The 9,932-nt window shown below is 39.5% G+C and overlaps 1 long non-coding RNA gene across 1 annotated transcript; it reads left to right on the top strand.

The window, feature by feature from the left end:
• Positions 1-5,118: 5,118 nt before the first annotated feature.
• Positions 5,119-7,242, top strand: LOC124975204 (uncharacterized). The gene is made up of 3 exons (XR_007106874.1): positions 5,119-5,183; positions 5,619-5,776; positions 6,948-7,242. It is a non-coding gene; the product is annotated as an uncharacterized LOC124975204 (long non-coding RNA).
• The last annotated feature ends 2,690 nt before the right edge of the window (positions 7,243-9,932 follow it).

Here is a 9,932-nt window from a genome sequence, read left to right as displayed (position 1 = left end):
TTCTTTGATACTGTGGGAAATTTCTATTTTTTAAAATGCAGTTTTACTTAACTGCCAGATGGAACATGAATTCATACAGTGCAAAACCAATAGCATTAAAAAGCCTTCATACTCTAATCTGATATTCTGCTATGTGGTTTCTCTATTGTCTTCCCCTGGAGAACTGGTGGGTGTGGTGGACCCAGGCGTGGTGGGACCTCTCCAAGAGGACTGCTGTCCTCAGGCCCTTGTCTGTGTCTTGACCCCTTGTCCCAGTGCCAGGCTGCCTGACTCACAGTACTTGGTTTTCCCCATCCTTCACCTTGCTGACATATGATACTACTTCAATGTCAAAGGAAGAGACATTGAAAGAAATTAATATTTGGAAAGTTACATTTTTAAAAATCTTGACTACGTCCTCTCATATTATTTTTTAAGTGTGAGAATGATTTAAGAAGGAAATTTGAGTGAACTTTTGTCCACAAGAGCAGGCATTCACTGATGACTAAGGGTGAGAGGTGTGAGGGTGGATTAACACTGTAGAACAACCACACAAATAATGTCATTCCAGGAGGCTGATGGGTCACTAGGGCAGGGAACCTGGTGGCTGTGTTGTGGAGTTTGATCTTCAGCTTTGTGTGAACAGAAATTCTTGAGTTACTGCTTTTGGAGGTGGTTGGTTTCTTGGAGCTGCTCCACACTGGCCAGACAACCCAAAAGCTGTCATCCACATCAGAATGCAAAATGAGCAGCTCAAATTGAGAATTAACAACCCTACTGGTTGACTAAGGATTGTGGATGGGACAGCAAGAGAAGTCAGGCTTCACATTCCAAGTCCGCCTATGCTTCACAGTGTGACCTTGAGAAGTGATTTGACCTCCTGTATGTACTTAGGCAGGTCAACCTCTTTGAGCCTCCGTTTCTAATTTCCAAAATGATGACCTTCATTTATAATATGAGTAAGCTCATATAATATGAGTAACCTCACAGGAATAGAGACAACTAATGTTATTTTGTAAAAGTACTGAGAAAATGGCTTTAATATGGTGGGTGCTTAAGAAACTATAGATTGAAAGATTTGGTAACATAGGAATCATTTTGGAATTTTATTCAGTACGGTGACATCAAGGGAAATAAAGACCAATTCAACACTTTCATTAGGTGCAATTAAATTTGGCCAAGGCCAATACAATCTGTGGCTACCTCAAAAACACAAGGCACTCAGAGTGTTAATTTATGAAAGTCGAATTCTATCTCTGGCTGCCTCTATCAGTGACAACGCTTTAATGGTTGCAGAGCTAATGGTGCTGAGAGCAAATGGGGAATTGCCTGATTCTGATGTCTCCTTCCAACTTTTTCTACTTTCTAAGCAGTTATCTTCACAAATTAAATCCACGTAAGAAAGTCTTGGTTTCTTTTTCATGCTTGATTTCACACATGTTCACAAATCTGCCCCAAGAGTTAGGCTTTTTATTCATTGGCTACAAGATCTCAGAGCTGGGCTCATTACCACAGCATGCAAAACCTGATATTATCCAGTTAGGACCAGGAAAACTTGGGAATAAGAAAATGTCAATGGAATGGTATTCCTTGTCTGGGACCACCAGGCCATCACTTTCCTCTATTCAACAAATATTTATTGGGTACTTGGTATGCATTGGACTTTTTTCCAGGAACTGACAATTTAGCAATTAACAAGGGGATCTTGCATTCTGGTGGTGGAGAGAGGCAAGAAAGAAAGCGAAAGAGGAAACAAGAAAGATAAAAAGAAAGATAGAAATCAGCATATGAAAACTACAAAGAGAATTAAAATAAGGCGATGGGTTAAAGAGTATGTAACTATGTTAGATGAGGCACCAGAGAGGCCGGTCTCTCTGTGAGATTGCTAAGCTCAACTCTGAATCAAAAGAAAGAGAAATGAATGTGAGTGGTGTTCCAGGCAGTGGTACCACTATTGCAGAGACACTCAGCATCCTCATGGTGTCCGTAAGGACCAGACCATAGACCATGCTCTGGGAAAGGGTAAGAGAGGCTCTAGAAGTAGTCAGTGAGGGTCTCAGAGCCAGAATAATGAGTCTGGAATGTTTTCTAAGTGAGATGAGAGTCACTGGAGGGATTTAAGCAGAGTGACATGATTGAATTTATGTTTAATAGAGAAGTCACTCTGGGTTCTACATACAGAAGGATTTCAGGGAACAAGAGCAGAGAAAGGTGACAGTTGGAGTATCACAGGCAGGAGTGCTAGTCACTTGGTAAGAAGAGTGAATGGGTTGAACTTGGGATTCAATCAGGAGGCAGAGCCCTCAGGACTTACGATGGCAAGTGAGGGATAGAGATGAGTTAAGGGGGATGCCCATGTGTTTGGCCTATGCAGCAGGGTGGACAGGGCCTTTATTTATTTATTTATTTATTTATTGAGATAAATGAGGACAAGAGAAACAGGTTTATGGGGAAGATAATGAGTAATGACTCAAGCACTCTCTGGTCGACACCCTGTGTCCCTGTGTGTCACATCTCCATGTACTCTGCCTTATTTTACCTTGAAGTCATGATGAAGCAGAAGACACTCCCCCCCCAAACCAGAGAACTCTGGACTACAATTAGTCTTTAGGTGAAAGAAGAAATTGGAAAAAGAAATCATAAACTGAAGTTTATTTTTAAAAGTCAATTTCCATTCTTAAGGTTGGCTCCAAAGGCACCATTAAGTAATTCAACTCTAAATATATGTGCGTGACATAAATATGTATATAGTTATGACAGAATATGATATATATGCCTATTCATCAATCAGCATCATGATATCTGCTCCTTTTAAATATTAACTCTGATTAATATTATCAATTGATTTCCTTTGTCTTTTGATGAGCCTCACCAAGTTGTTAGCAAAGGGGGAATTACAGGGGCTGAAACCTTTTTTAAGTCTTCTTTCCTTGATTAAGTGTTGAGATTATGGGTGATTTTTACATGGTGTTTTTAATATTTTTAAATGTTTTCTTAAGCACAGAAATGCAGACATTACTATCAGCACAAAGTATAGTTTACTCACCAAAGAAATATATAAAATTTAGAATCAAAAAGTTCCCAAAAAAGGAAGAATCACTTGCTCAGTATCCCTGCTGGAATCTCTAATAAAAGGGTGCTCACAAAACCCCAAGGAACTGAGCAGTGCCAATCTTTAGGAAGCTCTTTCTCAACAAGGAACAGAAGCAGCTGTGGGATCTCCCTCACTACTGCTTCCTATTGTGCCTTTGGCAGAAACAAAAACAAGTCAACCTCCTTCTTTAAGTGACAATTCTTCAAATATTTGAAGACACATCTCTTCTTGTTCTTTCTTCCTTTTTTTTTTTTTTTTTTTTTTTTTTTTTTTTTTAACCAAAGTAGATCAGCTCTTCCAACATTTCCTCCTGTGATATGGTTTCTTGATCTTTCACCAGCTTAAAGTATGGTCCTTCTCAAGGCTTTGTGTTTAAACAAATGTTTTAGCCTTAAGTCAAAAAAGTCATGGTCCCATGCAAATGGAGCAGAGGGCGAGAGTTGCAGTAGGACTTTGTAAGATCTCTGCAACTGGTTGGATGTAACTACAAATCCTGGTTCCTGGCCTCCAAGGGGCCTGTGAAGAGATGAAATCATCAAAAATCTGTGTTAGAGGGAAGATGGTCTTGGCTCACCTTCCACTCACTGAAGAATTCTTTCAACAGGAGATAGAAGAGGAAGTGATTAAGCGCACAGACTCTAGAGTGGGATCACCTGGATTTGATCTCAGAATTTATTTGGGCTTCAGTTTCTCATCTACAAAATGTTGATGGTAGTGTCTCCCTCACAAAATGTTGTGCAGTGCCTGGGAAATAGCAGGAATCCTATAAATGTTGGTCACCATTATTGTTCTTGTTGTTTTAGTACATATCCCCTGACCTATGGTCATCCAAGCCTCTTAGTGCTGGGACACACCTTATTTCCCAACACAATTGTATTCAACCATGCTAGCACTAAATGTCCTTATTTAAATTGAACCAAAATCTATATCCTGATAACTGCCACTCGAGAAGCCCAATTCAGCCTTATAATATCAAGTTAGTCCTTTTTTTTTAATGAGATAGTCCTTTATGTATTTGAAGATAATTATCATGGATCATTGTATCAATTACCAATACTTACTAAGTACCTATTGGATAAACTGGACTGGATGAGACCAACTGTCCTGTGGGTTTGCTCACGTAGCTCATGCAGCAAAACCAGCATATAGCACACCATCCGAGTGTTCAAATTGAATAACTGAAAACGAATGACTTTTTTGCTATTCACAGTTAGTACATTAGTAAAAAGATTCCCAAAGTTGAGATTGTGCTTTGGTGTTGAAAGAGGTCTGTGACAAGTTAGGACTAGAGCAATAATTCAATTCAACCCAAACACTTACTAAGGGCCTTATACCTGTCAGATGCTATGCTAGGTATTGAAGGTGCAGAGAAGAATGGGATGTGATTCTTCCATCAGGGATCTATTAGTTCAGCTCACAGACAGATCTGCTCCAGGGATGTTTGTCTGAAGAGACATATACCTGAAAGGAGAAAGCTGAGTCAAATTCTGGAAAGTAAACAGGAAGCAAGAACTCAGAAGTCTGCAGACCATGGGGCAGAGCAGGAAAAAAGTAAGGGAGATAAAGCTGAGAGGCAGAGACAAAATGAGAGGCAGACACTTAAAAACAGGCTCAGCAATGATGTCAATAACTCCAGGGTATCAACTAGGTTGTTCCTTGCATACACTCTCCCTTGGTAGTCTGATGGGACAACAGCTGTATTATTAAGTTACCTTAGCCTCACTAGAGTGTGTCCTAAGATCTAGAATTATATAGTGGAAACTCACCAGTCTGAAAATTCAAATGAGGATGCATAACATTGCTAATGAGCTTCATTGTGTCTATTACATAATAGCAGGATTTTGGCATTCTAGGTATTTGTTCTCCCTGGGAGAGTCCCATGTATGATCAGGAATGTTTGTTCATGGTCTTCTAACTCTGTCCTCTTTGTAGACCTTTTGAAGAGTGTCTCTCCACCAGAAGCCTCTGGGAGAACCTTGCTTCCCTGACCCCTGTTGGATACAGCAGGCACAATGCCAGGCGTTATTTCTCCACAGTCTCCTTCTAAAGGGGATGAAAGTCTCTCTGAGCAACCCCTTATCATGTGGGATCAGAAGTGACAGTTGGTGCTGTAAGTCTTACAGTGTTCTCCCACTTTGGCCTACTCACTCTGTTTTCCTAAGAAGTAAAATATAATTCTTTGACCTGACTGACAGTAAACATCCTAATGCTCTTTTGGAACCCAGCAAAACAGTCCCCCACATACATTTAGACATCTTTGTATCTCATAACAACCAGTGCTTCAACACTATTCCAAAATAACCAAAGGCCTCAGGCATATATAGTAGTTCAATGGTAGCTAGCCCAAGGTGGACTCCAACGAATCCTGCCTCCTGGTACTCACGTTCTTGTGTATTCATCTCCCATATTGTATGGGAGTTGGTCTGTAGGACTAAGCGTGGACAGTGGAAGAGATGGTATGTTCAGTCAATATTAGATTATAGAAGACACTACCGTCTCCATATTGGGCTCTGTCCTACTCTCCTTTTCTTATCATTTGCTCCAGGAAAAACAAGCTGCCATGTCCTGAGCTTGTGGAGAGGATCATGTGATGAGGAACTAAGGCTTCCAGCTAGCAGCCATCAAAGAACCGAAGAATCTGGTCAACACCCACATGAGTGAACCTTCCTGGAAGTGATCTTCCATCCCCAATCAAACTTTCAGGTGATTTAGCCATATAAGAGACCCTGAAGCAGAACCACTTCAGTAAGCTAGTCTCAGATTCATAAAACTCAGAAGCTGCAGGACAATAAAATTTTATTGTCTTTATTGCAAAGTTTTGGGGAAATTTTTTTATATAGCCATTGATAATTGATACCAAACTAGAGGAAAGGCAGTGGGAGATAACTGTAGACACCCTACACCTATTTTTCCATGGACTCAACTAGGGCCAACCTGCTACAAATGCTGTAAAGCACTTGTGGTTGTTTATTTCTTGGGAGATTAATAATGTCTTGGGAGAAAGATAGATGAAATTTCTGAAAAATATGACTTTCAATAGGAATGATCTGGATACATAACAGTGACCATGGCAATAATGGATGCTCCATCAGGACTTCAGAACGCCCTGTTGTAAAATGGGGCAACTGATGCGCATGTCCCCCCTTTCTCAAGGTTAACACAAAAACTCAGTATAACATGAATGACTGCCTCAAAGAGTGCTGTATAAATCGAGTGTGCTATTATTTTCCATTTTTAATGTGAATTGACAAGAACCACTTTAGTCTGTTAGCACTTCCTTTCTGAAGAAGAACCCCGACATCTTTTAGTGCCCTCAGCAGCAAATGACTTATGCCAGAGTCTATTCTTCTTCTTGAGACAGAAACCCAAATGACACCTGTTATGTTGTCTATTAGATGAACACAATTTCACAGAATGTGGGTGACGTGGGAACTTTGCCAACCAGGAAGAATGCCGGCTGTGGCCCTACCTCTTGGCAGCTGAAGGAAAATTCCTGGTGGTCAGGAGAACAGTTTGAACGCCTGTTTTCTTGTACAGAAAGGCGCCTGTGCCAACTGAAGTGCCAGCTCACTTCTTCCTTCTTTTCGGCCCTGCGGATACGACTTCATTAGTACTGAGGCCATTTTATGAAGCCTTTTTATACCTGCAGGTTGTCATTCTGACTTACTCACTAATCCTGGTCACACATTAAGGGCTTTGATTAAGCAATTTGCTTTTTTCCTCCTTCTCTTCCATCTCATTGAAAGATTACAGAGTTTGAGCACGAGGTTAAAGGATTACCTCTGAATCCTGAGAGGACTGACACTGTTCCAGCTGTCTGTCATTTCCTGGAGTGGTTACTTATCTGTCAATATTTCTTCCCTTTTTTCCCAAGTCCCAGGCCTACTTGATCTTGTCCGTTTGGCTCGGCTGGTGGAGGAATAACAAGGGTCTTCCCATCATGCAACATTCTGGGATACATCATGACAGAGAAATCTCAAAGCCCAGGTCAATTATAACAGAAGATGTGCACCACCTCTTGCCCCTGAATGTCTTCTGGGGCCGCAGTTGTTTAAAACTAAGTCACCTGAAAAATGCAAGGAAATGTGTGTCTAGCTGCTGCCTGCCTTCCTGGTTGTTTAGCAGGATACAAATTGCAGAAGACTAATGCTCTATGTGTGTGGTTTGTGGTCGGGAAGAGGGAATAAAGTTGGCAGCTACCTCATTGTGCAGTAATTACTTTTTAATTAGAATTCATTGAATACAGATGGATTCTTCCTGTTCTTTTGCCCACTGATGTTGTTAATATTCCCACATCAGATATTATGAGGCAGTAGCCAGCCGTGAATTACATAAAACAACCCTGTAGCTGGTAGTGACTTACAGAAAGTAACCAACTTAACCATTTGTCTTAGATGAAAAATGATCTTACACCTTTTTGTGGATTCTATTGCTGGTTTGTTGATATAGTGTTTGTTTACTCTCGTTCCTGCAGGAAAAGATATCATAGTTCTTGTATCAAATTACAGTAACTGACTGGAACATTTTTATTTTAAATAATATACCATCATTATTTTTTTGTGGTGACACTGACAAATTTGCAGGATTTCTCATTTTTTCCCCTCCTACCAATGAATAACTTGAACCAAAACGTGAATGGAATGTACAATTTCATGCTGTTATAAAATATCATTGCTCATCACATTCTAATTGTAACTAAGTTTGAACCTGAATAGCTATTTGCAGTATTTTGATAGAAATAAGAAGTAATTTCCATTTTTTTGCTCCAGGGTCTCTCTACATGAACTGACATATGATGCATTTTTGAAGTCGCACTTAATAATTCTCTTTTTATTATAAACAACCGCACCCTTGTTGAACAGCAGATCTAAAATTAGGCTTACACAGGCCTATGTAATATACCTAAGAAACGTGATTTATTCTAATGTAATAATGGCATAGATTTATAAAGCTTGACTACTCCAGTGCTCCTCGTTATGGCTGTAAAATATTTGTGGCCGCCGTGGGATTTTCTAGATCATTATTTTAAAAAAGGAAAAACCCATTTTGACAGATGAACTGGGGCCATTCTGAGCAAATCACAGATACTTCATATAACAAGGCCTCCAAAGAGGGGAGCATACACTTATTACTATGGCAACCCAGATCAAAACACTATTTTAGTGGAGAGTTTCCAGTTTTACAATGCAATGATGATTGTTTATAGTACCACTGAAACCAGATTCAGCAAAGGTTTAAGAAATGAGCTGACAAGAGGAAAATCATTATAGATAAACTGGGGATACCTGAATGGGATAGCATGGAATCTGCCATTATTTGATCAAATACTGAAATTTATTGCCCAGGACAATAGAAATAATGGAAGAGGATCTGAACGATGAGAAACATCCTGAAGTTTCTTTTGTTACAATGTTTCGGGACTAAGATCAGACCTATCTTGAGTTAAAACTTTGAAAGCAAAGATTTGTTTCTTTGTTTTTTAAGTACATGCCTCTCAAATCCCTTATTTTTCTATCTGCAAAATACCCACTTGTAACTTTAAAGTTGTGGGTGAAGGCTTCCTTTCCTAACATATTCCATTTGACAGACTGCAACAAGGCACAACTCAAGAGCTCTGCCCATCACACGGGGCTTTGTGCTTGCACATGTCTACATGAAGTGACAGCTTGCTGCAGCCATGCTCAGTGATTTTTATATAGATGGAATTTTTACACAGAAAGAGAAAAATGGTTGGGATCATGAGTTGTCCATTTTGTTGAATCTGTCTTGAAGTATCCAAAGCTACTACTTAGTGGACAAAGTGCATTGAAGTGAAGGGTTGAATAATCATTTATTTGTTTAACAACTATGTACTAAGAATATACCATGTGCCAACTGATATGTACAATGGGTGTGCACACAGCAGAGCTGAACAATTCACAATACTGGCCTCTGGATGTTATAGTCCAGTGGGATTGTGATGGGGAGGGCCATAGAGAATTACTGAAGCATGCAGAAATGGAGAATAATAGATAGGGATGGAGTTCAGATCAATTCCAATGCATCAACACGAAGAGTTTTCCAGTCTGAAGGGGAAAGGAGAACCATATTATTGAATGTCTGCTTTGTGCAAAATTCTGTAGTAGGAGTCTTGCAATACAATTAACTCATTTAAACCTCAGAACAATCTTGAGAATTTGCAAATGGTATTGTGTTTACTTTGTGTCTAAGGAAATAGAGATGCAGAAAGTTAAATAAAAATTCTCAAGCATGTCCAACAAATACATATATAGCAGTTATTGTATTCCAGGCACTGGTATAAGCACTTTACAGTATTAATTCATTTAATTCTCATAATAATCATTGAAAGCAGTGCTACTACATTGTTAGTCTCATTTTATAGATAAGGAAATGAAAGCACAGAAAGGTTAAATAGCCTGCTGTAAGTCACACAGCCAGGAAATAGCAGAGACAAGATGTGAACTCAGGCAGTCTGCACGGCTGCCACTATGCAATAGAGACAGGTACTGCCAGGAATCAACAGCTATTACTTTTCATCTGTAACCAACAATCGATAATCTGCTAGAAATCAGCAGCTATAAGTAATCAGGAACCTCACTGTGATGTAAGCCACGTGTGCTGACTTACCACGTGCTACCTTTGTTTTCCATTTCTTTGCCTTCATAAGCAGACTCACCATGCAACTACCAGATATTTAAAGGATCAAACATACATTACACTTGTTTTATTTATATAAGTTAATCACTCCGTGTCAAGAATAAAGTGATACTTGGAAATCATTTCAAATATTTCACTTACTCCCAGAGTAACTAAAGAGTAGCAGCCATTGATCTTGAGAAAAACTCAAGGAGGGCAGATT

This window comes from Sciurus carolinensis, chromosome 1, assembly GCF_902686445.1.
Source record: "Sciurus carolinensis chromosome 1, mSciCar1.2, whole genome shotgun sequence".
Lineage (NCBI taxonomy): Eukaryota > Metazoa > Chordata > Mammalia > Rodentia > Sciuridae > Sciurus > Sciurus carolinensis.
The sequence above is the reverse complement of the archived record's forward strand: the minus strand, read 5'-3'. Positions and strand labels throughout refer to the sequence as shown.